The sequence below is a fragment of the Rhipicephalus microplus genome, chromosome X (genome assembly GCF_043290135.1).
Source record: "Rhipicephalus microplus isolate Deutch F79 chromosome X, USDA_Rmic, whole genome shotgun sequence".
Lineage (NCBI taxonomy): Eukaryota > Metazoa > Arthropoda > Arachnida > Ixodida > Ixodidae > Rhipicephalus > Rhipicephalus microplus.
The window spans coordinates 50479657-50503570 of record NC_134710.1 but is presented as its reverse complement, the minus strand read 5'-3'; the positions used below and the strand labels follow the sequence as shown (position 1 = coordinate 50503570).

The window sequence follows — 23914 nt, the reverse complement described above, 5'->3', positions numbered from 1 at the left end:
GCTTCCGGTTTTGTTGTTGGACCTGCGCGAAGTTCAAGCTACGTGTTTATTTGCGGCAAGCACTCTTCGCGATAAATCTACTCTTGAGTGACAAAAGTGATGAACAGAAATGCTCACAGCTTGATTGTGCACCTCGTGTCAAGGACGGGTAAGCTGTCAACCTCTAAATAATCTCCGTGTGAACGCGCTTTTGCACCATTAATTTCGTGGCAGTGATGGTAATATCGCTCTGTGTTAATGTACCACAATTCGAAAACGTTCTTGCTGCGCGAGTTGCTTGGTTTGTACAGCAGCCTGATGAGATTATCGTGAAGGCTAATACAGATCTTGACAATAGAAGTAAGACTTTCATTGTTTACCGTACTTCCGCCATACGTGTTGCGTATTTATCTTGTTGCGATACGTGTACTCATGATGTACATTTATTGTATGTGCAATTTAGACACATTGCTGGTTTTAGGATCACGTGTTGCTCTTCTGCTGTGTCTGATCTGCAGCGGGAGCGTTTCAACTAGGTAAAATCGGCTGCGCTGACACTGAGTGACGGACGAGTCAGCTGCTCAGTGCTGCATAACAAATTAGGGTGATACGTCACATTTGGCCCACTTTTCAAATTATTATGCTATTTGAATTATTGAACCACCGAAAAAGAAATTGCAGATGAGCGTCGCCGGGGGGGGGGGGGGGGTTAAAATATTTTTCACTTTCGCCCAGGAATGAATTCTTCACTGGTTAGCCAGCAGTCATGCTTCCAGCACTTGACATGCTGGTAATAAAAAAAAAAAAAAAGACGCAATTACTGAATATTCTCATTTCGGTGCTACAGTGTAAAAACATCATTCTTTTTCTTTCTTTTATATTTTCAGTCTTAGTATAGTACGTACTAGTCTGTAGACGCAAGATGGCAGGAAATAAACGATGAAGAGCAATCGTTGGTTGACTAACCTAGTCAAATGATTGCTTAAAAGAAACCAAGACAATGGGTGCATTGAAAATCTACCTTGAAAAATAAGCTATTAATAACATGGATTATACAAGGGAGTACCAATTTTAATTTTTTTTTTTTTTACAAAACAGAAATGTCATCTTATGAAACCAAAAAACACAGAAGTTGAGAGGAAGACAAGCTTAAAGAGATAAAACATTTGTGAACACGGGTTGTCGCTGGCGTCATCGTCTCAACATGCAGACTTCTTCAAGGCTGCAACTGCCGACCTATCTGAATTGTGTAGGGCAGATTGATCAGGATGAAGGGAACCCACATACACTGGTGCTAACAATCAGCAAATGACCACAAAACATTTCAAATATGTTGTACCAACAAGGCCAAAATTCATCCCTTGCCTACCTTAGTGCATTTTGTATATTCTTCATACCTTCTTCTCCAACTTAATCAAAGTAGGGGAGGCCACATGCGAAAACGGGGAGATGCAAACGAGGAGTCGGCATGCTGAATTGGGTGAGTTGAAGGCCGATCCCCGGTAATGGGTTGCACCAGGGTAAAAAGGGCAATCAATCAAAAGCCCATGAAACAGAGAGAAATAAGGAGCAGGAGGGAGCAAGGGTATTGCATGGATGGGTAGAAAAGGAGAAGACATTTTGCTGAATTGTCTTTGTCTCGAGGAAGCACCATTTGACAAAGGGAATAATTAGCCTTTGAAATTCCTTTAAGAATGGCTTACTTTTTATAGGTTTTCGTTGTGTATGTGCCATGCCAAATTGGTTCAAGTGCCCCCTTTGAAACATTTATACTTGTCGGCTGGAATGTATTAAACTTGTGGATAGGGTGCGGCAATTTTTTTTTTTCGAAAAGCTGGTTACTGTATTTAAGGTTTAAGATCGTTGAAGATATGTCCTGCCACTATAAATTGCTGTGCCATTGCTTCCAATTATTTGCCATGCTTGCTTGATGCCTATTTAATGAAACGTTAACAGGTTGTCTTGTTTGTTGAGTAGGGTTGAGAGCTGAGCTAGTTGGTGAGATATCATTTTAACATGGGGTGTAGTAGCGCAACTTTGACGGGGACACAGAGGACAAGAAAAGCAAGTATTGTGTTTTCTTGTACTCTGTGTCCCTGTCGAAGTTGTTCTACTACACAATGTTAAAATGTTGTCTTGTTTGTGACAATATGTATATTTAATCATGTTGATAATGTTTGAACTAGTGCAGGTAAAACTAGATTTTTTACTATGCATAAATCACTTCTAGTGCTTTCAATTCTAACATAATCTTGAAGGTGTTTGCAGGTCTTAAATCTTAGATGACAACTAGGTATTATGTGTACAAAAAAAAAATGTGGGTTTGCTTTTGCATGCACTAACATGTCGGCGAACATTTTCCGAAGCGGCTCGTTGCTATTTAATGTTGGGTAATACTTGCGAAAGATATTATTTAAGTTTGGAAGTGCGTTTCGGTATTTTAATGCAAAGGCTAGCGGCTGGTTAGGCTTTGCTATGGGACATGTTCAGCTAGTGATGATTTCCTCAATTTTGAGCTTCATTTTGAATTTTGTTCAAAGTGTTAGGCAGGTCATTTCGCTAAATGTCTCTTTTCGCTTTCTTAATTGGGGAGTATAGTGATCGTTGTTGCCACAGACGCTTCTTAAACGCTTTGCCTGTCTGACGAATATTTCTTCTTTGCCGTGTCATAGATGATGGCTTGTTTAGTCTATGTATTGTAGTTGGCTATTTGTTGGCATTATGTAGAGTGTAACCTTTGATTTCTCTGTAAAAGAAAGAACTTCTAGACAGCTTCATTAAGATGTGCATCACAAGAATTCACCACTGAAGATTAAATTTGGCCAAACTTGTTAGCAGCAAGAACAATATTGTAAATCAAATCAAGATCTGTTTTTCTTCGTTTTGTCCGGTTCGACTGGGGGTGGAGTCCGCTTCTTCTGCACATCCTTCCTCCTCAAAATTTCACTTGGCTCTGCCCTGTTCATTTTTCTTTTTTAATTGGCATTGCCTGCTATATGTTTATGGTGTGGGCAAAGGATTTGTATTTTTTTCATACCTCACATTAAAGAATGTTTATATATATACCGTCATATCTAGGAAGTTAATTTTGCTGAAAGGGTGGTGCATGGTAAATTTACTACTAGGGTGAAACTTCTTACAATTGCCAATTAATGCAATTGTAATGGATGCATGTCAGAATGGAGGTTAGGAGCAGAGATATTGAATCTATTCTTCAAAATGATTCTATTTTCAATAATATCAGTGTTACTTCAAGACAACTTATCCACTTAAAGGTCAAAAAACAACATTTAAACCAAAAAAATGCATGTGTTAGTCTCTGTTTATGATAGAGCTATAAAGAACAAGTGGAATAAATGTCATGTTTTGCCACTATTGAACCCATGTGGTTGAAACTGTGGAAGGAAACTCTGGAGGGATTTATAAGCCTCTGCTGCTGTAGTCTCGAGCAGTTTGGTTTCCTTCACTGCAGCAATGCGACATGGGTGAAATCACATTGTACAAACTCCATACTCCCAACACCAGTTTGCTGTGCAGCTTTGCACTTGATTCACAAGCTTCTTGTGTGTATTTTACAAAAGCATTACAAGGATGCTGAAGAGAAACAGTGACCTTGTTTAGATTGACAAACTGCACTCTGAGAACTCTAATGCCAATGCCATATGTTTGAGTATCTCAAGTTCATTATTAGTGGATAAAATTAAGGTTGAAGTTTCACTATTGAAAGTTGTGCCGAAATGTCCATGCATGACATCAAAAGTTTTTAAATGTATTTTTCATAATTTTGCGATTGGCTCGGTGATATTTTCTGAAACTTCATATGCTAGGTCTATGACACCCACAGATGACATTGTCCTTCATTTTTATTGGTTATAAGCTATGTAGAACTCAGTAAATGCCATCAAAATTAATGATGCCACAGTGTTTGGTGAGACATTTTCTTTGTGCAGTTTTGCACTTGCCAAGCGTCGTGTCGTGGTAAGAGTGGTGATGTGAAATCATACTTCAATAGTATGCGAAAAATTATTTCGCTCTTTAGTGCCCTTTCAACACCCAAAGAAAAAAACTAATAAGAATGTTGTAGAGTAGCTGACTAGCTCATTCACCTGGCCCAAAGAGAATGAAAGTCAGTGTAGTTGTATTGTTAGGTGTATTATATCTCAATGTGTATAATCCTAGGAGGATGGAGGATAGAAAGCATGACACAGAGGACAACTTATTGCAACGGACACACATTACATGTACATTTAAATGTGCCCGTGCACTGCTTTTTTCAAACAAGCAAAAAAAAATATGCAGTCTCACAAGTCTGCAGCACTGTGGTACCTCGTGAGGTGACGTTCATACGCCCAAGCAGAGCACTATGAAAATGTCTTTAAATAATTTAACTGTTGTGTGCTCCATTAAAAAAGGTTTACAGTCAAGATAACTGGATCATTAGCCACTCATTGCAACACAAGAAATGACACGTCCAGTTTTTGTGTCGGTACTCTCTTACCATTATTTAATAACTGAATTGGAACAACCAAAACAACCGCTAAACAAAGCACATCACCTTTTGAAGGCATCTATTGGCAAACAAATGAATGAATTATGGCCATTGGATAGGCCCTGATAAAAACAGAAGGAGGCACACTTTCTTCAGCTGTAGGTTGATGGTACTGTAGCCAGTCGCCGCTGAGCGCAGGCCACGTGCTCACGTTTTCCCTTTCATAAAGGACGACAGTGTATAGCTATGTTGACTATGACTGGTAACGTGGAAAGTGTGTCCTCAGAAGCTCAAAGGCTACACATGGCTGAAGATTGCCCTCATTTACAAAACTTGTTTGATGGACATGCGAGTTCCACCATGGTGAACTAAAACTTAAAACAGTGCAAACGTATTTGGTATGCTGTGTTTCTTCTCTTTGCGTAGGGGTACAAGCTTCCAGGTTATTAGTATTTCAAAGTGAGAGATGCACACTGGCCTAAGCACTACCTCCAACTTCATACTGCTGTGAAATCCCGAGAAATCACCCCCTCGACACGGAAAGATGATCTGGAAGGGGGCCCTTGCTTGGTCTCAGACTCTAATTCAATATAGAAGTGCCTTTAAAAAAAATGCACACCTGTGTTTCTAATGAAATGCTGTACTGAATACACACGCATTTACTGTATTACAGACCCGAGGAGAATCCTTGTGTGAAATTCAGGTGTTATGACAAGACAAGAAAAATGTTCTACAAATGTTCAGACAATTTGTGACAACTCAGAATGCAGCCTCGAGGCATCACACTGTAAAAGTGTGAAAAAAATCTTGCGCATATATAAGGATTCTCAGAACTTTGGTTCCAAAGAACTGCTGCTGCAGAATTCCATAGTGGAGAACAGGTTGAAAAATAATTGCGGGAGGGGAGGGGGTGCTTGCTCGGTCGTTGGCACATATTGGAGATCTCCTGTAAAGTAAAAAGGGGCGCTTGCTCTGTATTTTACAGTGCCCACTCGCGATTGAAGTTGGAATGGAGGCACTAGCATGTGCTTTTTTCATAGCATTGCCAGGGCTGCACAAGAGGCCCATTGAATGTGACTACCCGTACAACCAAGGAATGCTTGCCACCAATTCAGCTGCTCTACCTACGAGTGTTCTCTTCACACTATTTTAACTGTGTGATACTTTACAGTAAAAATGCACACCTATTTTCATATTTTTGTGTTTCAACTACTTTTGCTTAGATATCTACAGTCTGAACAAAGTGGACACTTATTACAGTTTCTTATGAGAGTTTATGCGTTGAATTGCAGCCCGAGTCATGCAGTGAAGTTCATGCATGCACAGCTTACTCACCGCCACCCTTATTTAGGAGTGGAAAGATAGGCTGCTGCTTGAATTGTACAGGAAAATAAAGAAGGAGGTGGGGTAATTTGCCATGTCTGTTACAGGTAGGTGTGCTTGCCGCCAAGGACCTCAAAGGAGGATAACTGACAGTGGTGGAAATGAATCTGCACTCCAGCCAAGTGCACAATGAGCTAAGTCAGGAACATTATTGAAACAAACCACAAGATAAGCATTTTAAAAACTGCTAATAAAGCATTGTCTTAGCTTCATCGTCCGACATGTGGTCGTTCTCATAATTCCTGTATTTTTCCTGCATCAAAAACCTCAAGCTGGGCATTCCGTTGTTATTACTAGCACATATGTTTGCAGGTGCTTATTTGGCTGCAATCTTGGATAGGATATTTAGTAAAAGTGCTCAGTGACATTAATGTTTATCTGCCCCCTCGTTTGGTTTTAAGATGCACTTTTTTCTAGATTTGCACTTGTCTCTAATTGCACATAATTCATATTGATCCTTGGGGCATATAGTAAATAAGAAGCGGCTTTTCCAGGCAAGGTTACCTTATTATATTCGGTGATGTGTGGGGTTTAACGTCCCAAAACCACCATATGATTATGAGAGACGCCTAACTTTATATTTTCTTGTCAGTAAATTTTATTAAACATTTCTATTTGTCTTGGACATTATTTATTTGAAAGTATAGCTGCATGACTGCTGCACAACTGTATAGAATTAGTTTGCCTAATGAAGATGAAGAAATTTTGTTGATTTGCAAAAGGTGTGTGTATTGGCCAACTTGAACACATAACCAACTGTTTCAAACATCCTCCCATGCAGTAAATGTTCCCTGGTGAATTTGTCTTCTGGTTTGAACAAATGTGAAAAAAAAAATCATGGCAATAGGGAAGGCCTTGAAATATCACTCTGCTAAATAATGCCATAAATTTTGTGATGAACCACACATTCACATGAAAAAAAAGTGGGGGCAGAATTTTTCAAGCACTGTACATCTATGCTGGTTTAGAGAAGAAATAATAAAATTAAGTTTGATGGTTTCATGTCACAAAACTAAAATCTGGTTTTGAGATGCACTGTTTCAAGTTAAAGCTTAATTATTTTGACCTCATAATCTCTCTGAGTGCATGGAACTAGGGCACTAGTGTATATTACAACTATTATAATGCGACTCCTGAGGTTCGGAATCAATCCTGTGATCTTGTGCAGAACTGCACGCAGTGGCGAAGGGGGGCGCTAGAGGTGATCCCCCCCCCCCCCCTCCAAAAAGCCTCTCAGGACGCCTGCTCCTCTCTTCAGTGCTTGCCGTCCACCTGTTATCACCAATTAGGACAAATGACTGGGGTTCCTTTAAGCATACATAAATAGTATTTATGCTATGATAGAGTTTTTGTGCTCGTAAAAAAAAAAGTAATGACCACGCCCCTCTCTCCGGTGTTACTTTAAGCAACCCCCCTTCTCCTAAAATGATTGACTGGATTCACCCTTGACTGCACGGCAGCATTTCCCTTAACCTTAGGGTCAGAATAGAGATACAGACTTTCTTTCTTTTAATGCACTACTTCATATATAAATAAAGACAGCCATATTTACACTGATGATTTTTAAAGCTACACCAAAAAAATTGGCCCGAATCTACATTTTACACTGTAAATGTCGTCGAAAGGTGATAGTCTTGCGTCTAAAGAGAGTGAACAAAACGTTTCTTTGATGTTCTGCGCAAGAAAATCAGTGAATGGTATTCTGGAGGCGCTGCGTTAGAGTGCCTCGAGCGTTTAGCGAAGGTGAGCAAGCGCATCAAGGCAAGTTAGACACGAGCGCCATCTGACAGTTCTCTTCGAAAACAAAAGCATGCGCGACCACGGAAAAAGATGTGCACCAGTCTCGGAGGTGACAAGGTGTAGAATGCAAAGCGACGGGCAGGTGCCACCACCGTGTCGTCGTAGCAAAGCGTTGAAAACACCTTCTTGAGCATCGCACTGCACTGTCAGCGCCGCGCAATAAACGCTTCAGTCCTTAGAGTTACTTGTGTGGGCCTCTTTTACTATAAAGGCAGACATACATAACATACGTGTTGTTATGGCTCTTCAGATATGTGCGATATTTGCTTTTTAATTGACAATTGCACAAGTATGAACGCTAAACCTTGAGCAATATTGGTTGAGGCTGCAGATGGGGTTGGCCGTTAGAGGCATCGTTAGGGCGCACAAACAGACAAATGTACAGATAGACAGACCAAAATTTTTTCGTCGAAGGTCTCCAAGAAAGACTATTGTCTTTAAAAAGCATGTATATGCGACCGATGGTATAGCATCCTGTACAAACAAACAGTATTCCTCATATGCTCTACAGCAGAATACTGAATAATGTCAATGCCTTGAACAATAGCTTAAAAAGAAACTTCTTCGTGGTGAATGGGAGATGTGACATAATAATCTCTTTTAGCATCTAGCATCAAACGCTATGCTCAGTGGGAATGAAATATGACAAAGACAGGCAATAATAATATGACACTTCCGGGTTGTTCAAATGTCTATAATGAAATGCACAGGCATAAAGAAGAGGATAAATATGGTGCTACTATATGTACATGCAACAAGGTGGAACCTCAATACTAATTACTTAAATTCAATTAGTTCTATGACGATGGAGATCATCAGCAATGCTTTTACTGAATGATGTTACCCTCTTCATGAGATGCAATAAAACACCTCATTTGAATTATACAATTTTTCTGTTTACTAAGTTGAGGCATTTGTTATTACATCATTTGTGATGTATTTGACAATCTGTGCAAATGCATGGCAATAGAAACAGCACCTGTTCAATCAGAGCAAAAATATTCTATTCATTACAGTGAAGTTCAATATGTTATGACACCATCCTGACACACTAAAGAAAATCTGAATAATTTGTGACAATCTTGACTTCAAAAGTATTTGAATTCCTAGACATTTAATGTTCAGGTATTAGCAGTTTGTTATAAAAGGATAGGAAAGAAGCTATATAAAGAGTAAAAATAGAGCTTAGTATAACATTGTTTGGAGGCCAGCAAAAGAGCTTAAGACCTAGAAAAACAATTGACTTTCCTTGGTGTTAGCGAAGGACGTTAAAACTCTATTGCCAAAACCTAGCAAAGGCTTTTTTAATCACAATCAAGAGAAGCCTTGCCTTGGTTTTTCTGCTAAGCAAGCATTCTTTTTGACCACCAAAGCCTCCTCAGGGGAGTTTATAGCATCTAAATATTATAAGTACTTTTACCTCCTCAACTAACTAACCAGACAAACTTCCTAGTTGAAATGTATGGCTGCAAGAGGTAAATCAAATTTTTTAATTATGCTTTTAATGGAGAGCAACATAGGTTCCTTCTGTTCTGCATGAACCTGCAAGCACAGAAACTCACACAAGTACAAAAGATCTGTACATGGTGACAGACTCCCAATAGAGCTGTGATCAAGTGCTCCCAGCTTTTATTTAACTGCAAATAACTTGCTTAAAGTGCCGCAGCTGTTGTTTCGTACCTATTGACCACATAATTTAGACAAATATTGTTATGCTTTACTATAATCAGTAGGCATGGAGTACCATTTGGGTGCTTTTTAAAAACTAATGGACCAGCTGTTGTCGATTGTCTGAGCATGTTTTTACAATCAAAAGTTTACACTGATAAATGTTGCAACAATAGAATTTATTATGCATTAAATATGCCAAGCAGTGGTCTTTGAGTTGCAGTAAAAAATTGCAATATGGTAGTGCATGATCAAAGTGTCAAGGCCCTCCAGTGCCCTGGTCTTTTTATTAATGTATGAGATGTGATCTTTTATTAAATAATTTGCATTATGAAGTGGGAAAAAGCAACAAGACCATAACTGATATTTTTTGCCCAAAATAAATTACTGCTAGATCATGTTTATCGTGTGCCATAAACATGTCAAACAACACCATCACATACAATCAACACCTATACATAGCCTTCATAGAGTACGAGAAGATGTTTGACTCAATCAAGACATCAGCATTAATGCAGGCACTACTGAATCGGAGCATCGAAGAACGCTACATAAACATACTGGAAGAAATCTACAGTGGATGCACAGCTACCATAAAGAAAGCGGCAGAATCCCAATAAAGAAGAGTGTAAGGCAGGGAGATACAATCTCTCCAGTGCTATTCATCTCGTGTTTACAGGAGGTTTTCAGGACCCTAGCTTGGGAAGAGTTAGGAATAAGAGTTAATGGAAAGTATCTTAGTAACCTGCGATTCGCTATTGACATCACCTCGATGACTAACTTGGGAGATGAATTACAGCTCACGATTACAGAACTGAACATGGAAAGCAGAAAAGTAGGTCTGAAAATGAATATGGGCAAACCTAAAGTAATGTACTACAGTCTCGGCAGAAAACAGCACTTCGCGATAGGGGGAGAGATGCTGGATTTTGTAAAGGAATATGTCTACTTAGGATAAGTAGTAACCGCAAAGCCGAACCATGAGAGTGAAGTAACTAGAAGAATAAAAATTGGGTTGATCACATTCAGCTGGCATTCTCTTATCATGAATGGTAATCTGCGACTAACCCTCTTGCCAGTCTTTACCTATGGAGCAGAAACCTGGAGGCTTGCAAAGAGGGTTGAGCTTAAATTAAGGATGACCCAGTGAGCAAAGGAAAGGAAAGTGATAGGTGTAACTTTAAAAGACAAAAAAAGAGCAGAGTAGGTCTGCCAACAAACCAAGGTTCAGGATATCATAGTTGTAATCAAGAAGAAGTAATGGACATGTGCCGGGCACATTGCACGTAGGCAGGATAACCGCTGATCATTAAGGGTAACTGACTGGATTCCTAGAGAAGGCAAATGCACGAAGGGGAGCCAGAAAGTTAGGTGGGTCAATGAGATTGAAAAGTTTTCAGGTATAACATGGCAACGAAAAGCAAAAGACCGGGTTGATTGGCAGATCATGGGAGATGCCTTTGCTTTGCAGTGGGCATAGTCAGGCTGATGATGATGACACCTTCAATGTACGACGAGGTTTAGATTAATTTGTTAAGCAAAAAGTCAGCATGCCAAAGTTGTGCTGAAGGCAAAAAACCCTCTATTTATGCAGATCGCAATTTACAGGTTACCACTTAACACACCAATCATACAATATTGTCACAGTGCAACGCGAACAAAAGATGACAGCAGCTTACGGCAGCGAAAAGAGCGTATTCAGGATCAGCTGTACAGCAAGATGCCTGCTTCGTTGTCGTCCTGAAAAACCACCTGACCCACTAGCTGGAATCTACAAAACATTTCTATCATCGTTCTTTTTCATATAAACACGTGTCACTTGCCCCTCCTTATAAGAGCATCGCCCCGATGCTGATTCAGACCCACAGTATTTTTTTAACGTGCAGTCAGTCACTCACATACGGCTTCATACGTACTACATGAACAAGTTCAGGCTGGTGCTGGCGACGCCTCGGCTTTGGGGACTGTCGGAGACGACCTCGTAGGTGACGTCACTTAGCTGGCGCGATACTCATAATGGCCCGAAATATCGCCTTAGAAGCTTCTCGGACAGTCCACGTTTTCGTACGGGTGTCCAAACCCACACTCTGTCATCGATTTTGTACATTACAGTTCTATGGCGAGCATTGTAGCGGCCTGCGTCGTAGTCTTGTCGCTGGTGGATCCGTAAGCGGGCGAGCTGCCTAGCTTCTTCCGCGCGTTCAGTGAACACGTCAGCGCCTGTGTCGGTAATGTCCCATTCATGTGGCAACATCGCATGCAGCATAGTCCGTACCTCCCGTCCGTGAACCAAGCTGAATGGAGTCATGTGAGTCGTCTCTTGTTTAGCCGTATTGTATGCGAACGTGATATAGGGTAAAATTTCGTCCCAATTCTTATGTTGGACATCCACGTACATCAACAGCATATCTTCAATCGCCTTGTTGAGGTGCTCTGTTAGTCCATTCAATTGCGGGTGGTACGCAGTGGTCTTACGGTGAGTCGTTCCACTAAGCATCAGGACGTGGTCTAAAAGAGCTGCCGTGAATCCTGTTCCGCGGTCTGTGATCACGATAGTCGGGGCACCGTGGCGTAGCACAATATTTTCTATAAAAAATCTCGCCACTTCCACTGCGGTGCTCTTTTGGATAGCTTTTGTTTTGACGTACCTGGTTAGGTAGTCTGTTGCGACTGTAACCCAGCGATTCCCTGCAGTAGAAGTAGGAAGGGGTCCCAAAATATCCATTCGTATCTGTACGTGGAACCTGTACTGGTTGCAGCTGACCGGCGGGTCTTTTTGGAGGTGACTTGCATTGCTGGCAATCGAGGCAAGTGTGAATGTGGTGCTTGACGGCTGTTGTGAGTCGTAGCCAGCAGTATTCCTGCTGTACTCTTGCCAATGTGCGAGTGTAGCCTAAATGGCCAGACGTCGGCTCATTGTGACATGCTTGGAGCACTTCAGTTCGAAGGAGTGCAGGAATAACGAGCAAATAGGGAGCTCCGATGGATGAAAAGTTTCTTTTGTAGAGGACGCCATTGCGTAAGCAAAACGACGATAATGTCCTTGCAAAGAGTCTAGGTGCCCTCGAGGAACGTCCGTCCACGTAATTAATCAAATCAAGCAATTCAGGGTCACCTCGTTGTTGTTGGGCAATCGTGGACGCGTCGAGAACACCAAGGAAGGCCATATCGTCGTAATCAGAAAGAGAAGCTGACTGTAGTGGTGATCGAGACAGGCAGTCGGCATCCGTATGGCACTTCCCAGACTTGTGTATGACCGTCATATCAAACTCTTGTAACTTTAGACTGCACCATGCTAATCGGTCGGTTGGATCTTTTAAATTAGTCAACCAACAGAGTGAATGATGGTCACTTATAACTTTGAAAGGGTGGCCATACAAATACGGGCGAAATTTCATAACTGCCCAGACCACGGCGAGGCATTCTTTCTCATTTGTTGAATAATTGGCCTCAGCGCGTGTTAGTGTCCTGCTTGCGTAGGCGATTACTCGTTCCATGTCTTCTTGCCACTGCACAAGTACAGCTCCGAGGCCTACATTGCTTGCGTCAGTGTGAAACATTGTTGGCGCTTGCTCGTCGAAGTGAGCAAGCACTGGAGGTGTTTGAAGACGTAGGCGGAGGTCATTAAACGCTGCTTGCTGTTCGTGGTTCCACTCAAAGGTGGCGTCGTCTCTAGTGAGGCGAGTTAACGGCGACGCAATCCGTGCGAAATCGGCGATGAAATGACGATAGTAGGCGCATAGGCCCAGAAAGAGCCTGACAGCTTTCTTATCGGACAGTACTGGAAACTGTGCCACGGCTGCAAGTTTTTCGGGATCAGGCCGAACGCCGGTGCAGCTGACGACATGACCAAGAAACAGCAGTTCTTCAAAACAAAAGTGGCATTTCTCTGGTTTCAATGTGAGGCCTGCGGAGCGTGTGGCTCGTAAAACAACTTCTAGCCTCTTGAGATGCTCGTCAAAAGTTGGGGAAAACACTATGACGTCGTCTAGATAAACTAAACAGGTCTTCCATTTTAAGCCTGAAAGTACAGTGTCCATGAGCCTTTGAAAACTAGCGGGCGCTGAGCACAGACCGAAGGGTAGAAATTCAAATTTATATAAACCATCCGGCGTCACAAAAGCGTTTTTTTCCCGATCTCTTGGGTCTACCTCGATCTGCCAATATCCACTTCTGAGGTCTATTGAAGAAAAGTAGCGAGCGTTTCGAAGCCTATCGAGGGAGTCATCAATACGTGGAAGCGGATACACATCTTTCTTAGTCACTGATTCAGCTTCCTGTAATCCATGCAAAAACGCAGGGTACCGTCCTTTTTCTTAACTAATACTACAGGCGATACCCACGAACTCTGTGATGGCTGAATCTAATCATCTTCAAGCATTTTAGCGACTTGTTGCTGTATCACTTCCCGTTCCTTTGGAGCCACATGATAAGGATTCTGGTGTATAGGCCTTGCTGCGTCGTGGGTAATTATTCGATGCTTTGTTAGCGGCGTTCGACCGACCCGTGATGTTGATGAAAAGCAGTCCTGGAATTCAGCTAGCAGCTCAAGAAGTCTCGTTCGTTCGTCCCTTGACAACGTAGTACCAACGTCAAGATTAGGTACTGATTCTTCTTGAGGTGCTTCGTCTAGGGCCGATAAACTGCCTTGGATTTTTGCAGTAGTGTCAAAGTAAGCGATGGCTGTACCCTTCGGGAGATGTCGGCGCTCAGTGCTGAAGTTAGTGAGCAGCAAGTTTGTGCCTCCAGCAGTGACAGTGACTAGACCTCGAGCAACTGAAATACCGTGGCTAAATATCAGATGAGCTTATTTGGTCAGCAATACCGTCGCCGTCAAACGGCTCATCCCCTGCCACCGAAACAAGCGTACACGATCGTGGCGGGACGACCACATCGTCATCCGTCAGCTGCAAAGGCCCTGAACAAGACGTATGTCTTGGCTCTGGACAATTAGCTAAAGTAAGGCTGTTGTTGAAAAATGTAATGACACTGTCAGGGACGTTGATGACGGCGCCATGTTCTCTCAAGAAATCCATTCCGATAATCTGGTCTTTACAGCATGAAGCGAGAACGATGAACGTCGCCACGAAAGTAGAGCCACCGATGTCGAGCCTTGCTGTGCACATTACGACAGGCATCAGTAATTGGCCGCCTGCCGTCCTCAAGTGAGGTCCCGTCCACGCTGTTTTTACTTTCTTGAGGCGTACGGCAAGGTCATCACTGATAATTGAGAAGTCAGCCCTGGTGTCGACTAAAGCTTTGACTTGCTGTCCATCCACAAGAACGGTAAGGCCTGGCGTCACAGTTTCGTTGGTATTACGTCTTGTCGGCTTTACAGCGTCCTGAGGTGGGAGTAATGGGGGCTTTTTTTCTTCGTCTTGACAGCCTGCAACCTTACCCCCTGAGGTCGCCGCCTTCAGTTTCCCCGGTGTGGGCTGGGTGACCTCGCTCCTCTGGTGTCGGCAAAAGTGCGGCGCTGCAACGAAGGTGACTGGGCAGGAGAAGGAGAGCGTGGTCGATGTCGAAAGACCGGCTCGTAATCAGTTATAGTCTCGTCATCATTGTTATGGCGGCCGTCGAATGGGGGTCGAGGTACCGGAGGTCCTTGAGAACCGACATCGCCACAGTGGTATACGTAGTCGTTGGCATGTCGAATGTCAAGCCGTGGCCTGAGAGGGCGAGACGGATTGGCGCGGTGCCAGCAATAGCGGGCTATGTGGCCTACACTTACGCAGTTGAAACAGAGTGGACACCTGTCGACAGTGCGCCAGGTGTCTGTTCCGCGAAGCTGTGGTTGCCGTGATGACTCCTCACGCGACGAAGGCCATGGCAGGCCAGAAGACGACTGGTCGTATGGGGGCTGGATGGGTGGGCGCCACGATGTCTCCCCTTGTGGTGGTGACCAAGGAACAGTTGCAGGTGGCGGGTAGTATGAAGGCGGAGCGGGTGGGCAGCTTCGAAAGGCGGCGGCGTACGTCATGGGACGTTGTTCGGGGGTAGGATCAGCTGTCGAGAATGCTTGGCAGATTTGGTCACGGACGACTTGAGCGACAGATGCCATGGGTGTATCTACTACCGGAGTCCGCAGCCTTTGCAGTTCTTCACGAATAATCTCTCTAATCATGTCATGTAAGGAGCTATGACCGTCAAACGTCACAGCGGCGGCCTGAATTTGGGGACTGCTGCACAAGCGGTCATACTGTCCGCAGTGTTGGTGAAGGGCCCGCTCGATAGCCGACGCTTCTTTGATAAAGTTCTCTACAGTGCTTCGCGGGTTGCGCAGAAGTCCGGCGAACAGCTGCTCTTTCACGCCACGCATGAGGTAGCGCAACTTCCTATTTTCGGTCATCTGCGGGTCAGCCCTCCGAAATAAACGTGTCATGTCTTCGGCGAACATGGCGACCGTTTCATTGGGTTTTTGGACCCTTAGCTCTAGTAGTTGGTGGGCGCGGTCACGTCTGTCGACATTGGCAAAAGTTTCAACCATTTTCTGGTGAAAGTCGGTCCATGTGGACAGGTTGCCTTCTCTGTTCTTGTACCAAGTACGAGCGCTGTCATCGAGATAGAAGTAGGCCCGGCCGAGCTTTTCCTGAGCAGACCACTGCTTGATCTTCACAACACGGTCATAGTGGTCTAACCAGTCTTCTACATTTTCGTGCGCGCCACCACCAAAGCGTTTAGGCTCCAGCGATTGAAAAAGCGTTACCTGGGATGGAGCGGGAGGACTGGTGCCGAGAAGTACAGGCTGGGGGCTGGTGTTAGCCATTTCTAGATGTCTGGTAGAGGTTTTCTGTGAGGGGTTGCAGTCTGGAGGAATACCTCGTAGCCGACGATGGAATCGATGGACAGGGGTTGCAGTAGGCACGTCCGGGCTGAATGAGCGGCTCCCACTAGGAGTGTGAAGCATCGGGCAGCGTCGCGGCCCAGCTCCTCCACCAGTGTCGCAGTCCAACGTTAACAAAAGATGACAGCAGCTTACGGCAGCGAAAAGAGCGTATTCAGGATCAGCTGTACAGCAAGATGCCTGCTTCGTTGTCGTTCCGAAAAACCACCTGACCAACTAGCTAGAATCTACCAAACATTCCTATCATTGTTCTTTTTCATATAAACACGTGTCAATATATGTATAATGCGGTGGTCCAGTGCGGCTCATGTCAGCAGAATCCTAATAACAAAATTTGCCAAAAGCGTGAGCAATAAGCTTGTTTGCAAGACCGAACATGTACATGGGCTTCTTCGCGGACGTTTTATCTTTTCTAGAGACTTGCCTAAGTGTGATTCACCATTTCTGCATAATTTTGATGACCTGGTAGGCTGCTTTTTCCTTGCATTGTCATGTAAGCAGCAGCCAAAGAAGTAGAGTCAGCAAAAGTGTACAGAACTGAACGATTCATAAGCATTCACGTGTGATCACCGACAGGGGATACCGCAGTCACAGCTTTTTTTTCTCTATGCTACTTGGCCTACCTGTGCGAGTAGTGGAAATAATGCGATATTCATACCGCCGGTATCACACAGACACTTGTGATCGCCGTCAGGGCATCTGCGCCAAACTCAATGCTGCACAGCGCATCAGCGATAAAGTTGTTGCGCGCGATCAAGATTTCTCGAGAAAAATGGTATTAGTCACCGCTACACGGTCCGGATAAAATACACTGCAGCGCGACCACATGCAGCAAGTACCCGTGTGACAGCGTTTACTAAAGCGCGTCAGAGCGCACTGTATATTCAGTACTAACGTCCAGAGAGAACAGTCAGCACTCACGCATCACCATATTTGCAAAGAATAATATCGCAATAACACAAACAGCCGCACAACTCCGAAATAGAGGAAGCGCTGACACACATAACACAGCCAGTGGCGCCTTTACATACCCGCACCTCTCCAGCCAGTGTGGGCGCACCGCTAGGCACTAAAGTGCTTAGGGATGTTCGTGCAGTTTGGTACCTAGGCCGCGTGTGGTCGTGGCGCCCGCGCCGCAGTGGCGCCGTTGCACTGCAGTCACCCGCCTGAAACCCGGCTGGAGTTCAGTTCGAACTGACACGGTGGATGGACGTGTTTTTTTTTTAGCACTCTCGATCGACTGCGCAGATAAGTGGTTTTGCATGTTTTGAGCTTGCCTTTATAACTAGTAAGGCAACAGTTAAAATCTTTGTAGCTCTTATTACATTGTAAGGCTTTTCCGGGGGTCAGTCACCAGGTATTTACTAGTTTGTGCGTGTGTGTGTTTCTTTGTGTTTTTTTTTCTCTTGCCACCCCGTGGGGGAGGTGCACGTACATTTAACACGCAAATTTTTGTGGTAGAGCTTAGACTTTCTCTTTTTCGTAGGGCAGGGATCGTGTTTTGTAATTATCGAGTGAGGTAAGTCATAAACACAGTTGGTGTCATAAAGACGTGGTTAAAAAGGCTGTAAAGTGTTTAGGATGCGGGGTGGGTTTGAAAATGCACACAAGTGTAGAAGCAAATGAAGAAGAGGCTGACGTGAAGTGTAGGCAATGTGAGGTCGAGGAAAAAATGGAGAAAACGATGGTTGCCCAGAGTGAACTGCTAATGAATGAGAATCACCAAGCTGAAGACTGTGTTGGCGACAGAGCAAGAGAAAACGAGGGCAATGGGAGAAAGGTTGAAGTCCGCCGAGGAAGCACTAGCCAAGGTGAACAAAGGACCGGCCGACAGAGAGAACAGCAGGGCACCGGCAACCAGAACGGCGCAGAAGAAAGAGCAAGCAAGTTTGGAAAAAACAGGTTTAGCCAGTTCAATTGTCGCAAGGCCCAGCTTCGGCGAAGTAGTGGTGGGGCTGGGAGGGGACAATGCAGTTGGCGTCACAGGTGTAAGTGATCCCCAGGTGCAGGACGCTGGGGACTTGAATTTAAATTGATGCGCAGAAGCAATCACAGAGAGGGTAAAAGGTGACAAAATTGTTGCAGTAGGGACATTCCCAAGACGCAAGCTGGAATCAGTCATGAGGCAAGCGAACGCGAAACTCAAAACTACCGCTGATAGAGGAAACCTCGTGATAACTTCAGGCAGCTTAAACAATGTCTTAAATGAAGTTATGGCAGGACTAGCGACCGCACTGGCAAAAGGGGTAGATGACATGCGCGCCACTTCTCCTCAGGTACAGGTAGTGATATGCACGATACCGGAGCTACCGGTGCGTGACGGAAACCTGCAAAGAGCGGTTGTCAACGCAAACCAAGAGATATGACGAATGAGTCGAGAGAAAGGCTTTGAGGTGGTGGAAACAAACAGAGAGGTGCATAGGTGGGGTGGTTTTCAACGAGACAGAATTCACTTCGATGGACGGCTAGGTCATGAGGTGGGTTGGCGACTTGCAGGACGCGCAGTAGCTTTTTTGGGGGGCAAGCGAGGCCTTCGGGGTGCAGGATAGCTAGTAACGAGAAAAACAATTAGGGAGACTCTTCGACAGGTGGTATGGACAGATACGATTCCAAAGTGGCACCAATATCTAAGATAGGTAGAGTCCGGGGCATAAATAGACGTAGCCACGAGCGCCGAGCAAATTCAGACATAGGATATATTAACATGCAGGGTGGTAGGAACAGGCTGAAGTGGGAAGAGATAGAAGAACAGCTAAGGGAAGAGAGGCCGATGGTATACGGTTTTGTAGAAACACATCTTAGGGACATGGAACAACCTCCTAACAATCCGGACTACGCGTGGAAATATTGTAATAGAACAGAAGGCAGCAGAAAGGGATGGGGTGGTATGGGGGATTCATTCGTAAAAGTACGGACTGGCAAAGCGTCAAGCAGGAGTGCAAGGAACATTTATGGCTAAAAGGGAAAGTGGCAGGGCAAAAGACAATCCTTGGTTTGGTGTACTTGTGCACGGGAGCAAAGGCCAGAGAGGAAAACCAGGCAATGGTAGAATGTATATCAAAGGACATTGAAGAGTTAGGAGGAGAGTGCGAGATAATTATACTAGAAGGTATGAATGAGCACATAGAAGATATAGATGGGCATACCGACCCAACAACTAAATGATCATAGACATGTTTGAAAGGCATGATTTGATCATTTGCAACAGTACCGAGAAGTGTGACGGGCAAATAACATAAGAGGTAGGAAGGCTGCAGTCGACGATAGATTACGCATTGATGTCACATAGAATGTATGATAAGCTCAGGGGAATGCACATAGATGAGTGGCTCCAGAAGTCTGCGTAGTGATCACGAACGTATCAAGCTAAGTTTTGGAAGAGCAGTGAAAGTGGGAAGGAGACGCGATGAGCAACTAGAGGAAAATTTTTATTCAGAAAGGCAAATAGAAATAGCTACTAAACAAATTGAGAAAGTAATCACTGAGGATAATAAAACAATGGGAACATACACGAATATGGTTAGACTGTTTGAGCTAGAGCTTGCTAAGGTACGTGACAAGTCACCCCGGAAAAGAAGACACAAACCCAAGAATTGGTGGGCTGAGGAAGTTAAGAGAGCCATAGCAAAACGTCAGGAAGCCTCTAGGGAACACAGACATGTTAAGCAGCGGGGTGAACTGACAGACGATGTTGAAAGAAAATGGGAAATCTTTCTAAGCTGTAGAAGGAATGCATCCCTTTTGATCATTGAAAAGATTAGAAGAAAGGGAGCTCAGTGGCTGGCAGAAGTACATAAAAAAGATAGAAAGGCAGCTGCAAAATTTTGGAACCATCTACTCTCCTTAAAAAATGAGACGAGCCTAGAGCAGAGGTTTGTAAATACAGCTGAAGGCGCTAGGCTAGAAGGGGGCAAAGATATTGTATATATAAGAACAAGGGTGACATAAAAATTTCAACAAAGAAGTGCTTTATGCACCACAACAGACAAGGATGAATCAAGTGGTGCAATGGCCCCATTTTCACGAGAATGAGAAAGGGCTGAGAACAGGGTTCCTAGTAGTACATGAACAGGCCCAGATGGCATTCCAATTATGCTGATAAAGACATTGGGTCCGAAGTCTAAGCATGGTTTGAGAAAGGCAGTGAGCAAAATAATAATCAATAGTGAAGTCCCCAATGGATGGAAACTTAGCAGCATGAGCATTATCTATAATGGAAAGTGAGACAAAGCTGACATAAACAACTACCATCCTATAATAGTGACATCAGTGGTCTACAGGCTGGCGATGCAGATCATAAAAGAGAGACGTCAGGCATAGATAGAGAATGAGGGGGTGCTGGGGGAACTGCAGAATGGGATTCGGAAACACAGGAGGTTGGAAGACAATCTGTTCTAACTGACGCAGTGCATCGAAATAGCAGAAAAGGAACACAGGCCCCTGTGGCTAGCATTTTTTGATATCAAGGGAGCGTACAATAGCGTGGTTCAAGAGGATTTGTGGGGAATACTGCACACACTAGGTGTGGAAGATGGAGTCACTAATTTTTTAAAGGGTATCTATAAAGGTAACAAGCCAGTTATAAAGTGGCAAAAACAGGTATCCAAGCCAGCAGGGGTAAAACCGGGGCTTAGGAAGGTGTCCTCTGTCACCCTTATTATTCATGATGTATCTACAAGGATTAGAGGTCAAATTAGAAGGAAGTGGACTAGGCTTTAACCTCTCTTTCGTTCAGCAAGGAAAACTCATTGAACAGTTACTACCAGCGTTGATGTACTCAGATGATATAGTGCTAATGGCCGACAACAAGGAAGATTTGCAGCTCTAGATTGATGGACATTTGCAGTAATGAGAGAGATAGGTCAGATTTCAGATTCAGTAAGGAAAAATCAGCAGTCATGATTTTTAATGATAATGAAGGCAGTGAGCTTAAAATACAGGAGGTCATGCTAGAGATAACAGATAAATACAAATATCTGGGCGTACAGATAAGCAATGACGCCGAGTACCTAAGGCAACACAAAATATACATGACGACTAAAGGTAACAGGAATGCAGCGCTGATGAAAAACAAGGCACTGTGTAATTACAATAGGTATGATGTTGTGAGAGAAATATAGGAAGGGGTCATTGTTCCTGGTCTGACGTTCAGAAATGCGGTCTTGTGCATGAGATCAAAAGTTCAGGCAAAATTAGAAATGAAGCAACGTGGAATAGGTAGGCTTGCCTTAGGAGCTCACGGGAATACACCGAATCAGGGAGTACAAGGTGATATGGGATGGACATAATTTGAGGGCAGGGAAGCTAGCAACAAAATAAAATTTGAGAAGCGATTGAGAGAAATGGGGGAGGAGCGTTGGGCTAGGAAGGTATTCAGCTACTTGTACATGAAGAATGTCAATACAAAATGGAGGAGGCGAACCAGAAAATTGACTGGTAAAAACTTAGAAAACAGCAGGGGGCCAAACCAAAAAGAATTATCGGTTAAGAAGAAGGTGAAGGAAACGGAGACTGATATGTGGAGAATCGGCATGATTAAGAAGTCCTCACTAGAGATCTATCGTACTTTAAGCAGGAAATTGCTAAGGAAAGGATCTATGATAATACTCGGGGTAGTTCTCTACTGTTTGAGGCCAGTACAGGAGTATTGCGAACCAAAAACATATCGGGCCAAATACGAAGGGGTAGATACGGTATGAAGTACATGCAGAGAGGAAGAGGAAACTGCGGAACACTTGATGATGTTCTGTAAAGGGCTTCATCCTATAGTTCAGGATGATGGCACAGAGTTTTTCAAAGCACTGGGGTTTGGGGACAGGGAGGGCAAAATAGACCTTAAGCGGGTAGAATTAACAGTTAAAATAACCAATTAACAGTTAGAATTAATATTTAAAAGTTGGAGCGAATTAAGCTCAGCTCGCGCGTACCTGTAAATAGGACCCCGCCGACCAGCCGCCGTCGCTTGCAGGGCCCCACCCACAATAAGCACAAATGACCAAAATTCCAAATAATGAATGCTTATGCCGGATCCCATTTACAGGTACGTGCGAGTCGTGCTTAATTGTCTCCAAATGCACCGATAAAGCTTCCTTCCAGGTGTATATAGCTGTAGCATATCCGACATATCCCGATTAGTCAGCCTTGGGATGTTTATTCGTCACATTACACGAGTCTGAACGATATGTCTTGTGCTGACACAGCTAGCGGAAGCGTAGCGTCCCTGTCATGGCACGCGGTCAGCGCAACACGATCAGCTGTGAAAAAAAAAAAGAAGAGGGGGGGTAGCGCACCGCCTGATGCGACTCTATTCAGTTTTCCCCGTCGTCCCTAATACTGAGACGCGATCTCCTAATTGCACAGCTGCACACACAGCAAGAGAACGCGCCCCGACTTCTGTAATGTGCGGTTCATTGCGTTAATTACGTCGTACACACACTCGGGAAAAAGTTTATCACACTCGTGAAATGCACCGCGGACGACACGTTCTTGATTCCCTAACTCTGAGACACAATTTCTTGATTGCACAGCAGCGCACACAGCAAGAAAACGTGCCCCGGCTTCTGGAACGCTCGTTTTATGTTCATTTTGTTAATTAGTATGGCCAACACAGCTCACGCACTCGTGAAATGCACCGCGGACGACACCAAACTATCACGAAGAAGCCACAACTACAGGGGCAAATTTCTCCACTGAATTCGGTGGCAGTCTGGCAACTGATTTGTGCAACACCAAACAGAACCTTGCCACTACTGCTACTGATAAATTGAATAACAACATGCTTATGGATTCATACTCTGCACCTAACAAGTTCTACAATCCTTTTACTGAAGCTGAAAAATAAATGAAGCTGAAGTTTAAGGTCATAATTTAGGAAGAAGCCAAGTGAAGCTAATCTGTTTGACTTCTTGTGGTTGGGCTGTGTGAAAAATGGGCAAAAAAAAAGGGGTTGGCTTTTTCTATCTTGATAATTAACTTTCTTTTGTAAATCAATCACAAACGCCATGTTTTGCTGCCTGTTCAACTCGAAGACGTGGAGCATCAGTGTTGTTTCCTGTATATTTTTCCATTACAGGGTCTGGAATACATCACATGATTTGTCTGCATCATCTGGAGCTTGTCAATGAAGGGAAAGGCTTGCGTTTGGCTACTCTGGTTGTCATTGTGCCTGGAGCTCCTCAGTCCTAGCTTCCTTCACTATAGTAAGGACTATGGTCACCACCATTTTTATCCCTTCTAATTTTTCTTTTTTTAGTGTTCTTTTACTTAAAAGTCAGCTTTTCAGTATGAGAAGTGCGATGCATAATTCTGTTCAACACTCCACTTTTTCGCAGTTGTGTGAGGATATCTTCACACATTATTTTACGTGTGCTCGTCAGCCTTCTGAAATGATGCACTTAACAGATATCATGTGGCTTCATTTCACGAGACAAGCCTGGCATCATGTATAGTATTCGTTATTGGCATCATGTATATACATAGCGTTCTAGAATTAATTGCCCATTTCACACGGTGTTTCATTCGACGTAATGTTTCTTGTAATGTGCGCAATGTAATGCATCTCAGTACTGCTTTGAAAACATGATATTATGGTTTCACAACGTGCATTTATTTACAGAAAGTGTATGCCATCTTAGCAATGGCACGAGAATGAATAAATATATATATATATATATATATATATATATATATATATATATATATATATATATATATATATATATATATATATATATATATATATATATATATAT

At 43.5% G+C, this 23914-nt stretch overlaps 1 long non-coding RNA gene across 2 annotated transcripts in view; it reads left to right on the top strand.

Moving 5' to 3' along the window:
- Nucleotides 1–23914, top strand: part of LOC142775202 (uncharacterized) — a 51969-nt gene continuing 28055 nt past the window's right edge. Inside the window, exons 1-3 of one of the 2 annotated variants that reach the window (XR_012886695.1) lie at nt 1–148; nt 5899–5989; nt 23236–23362. This is a non-coding gene — a long non-coding RNA (uncharacterized LOC142775202). The remainder of the gene's footprint in view (nt 149–5898; nt 5990–23235; nt 23363–23914) is intronic. The other variant, XR_012886696.1, reaches the window with a different exon arrangement.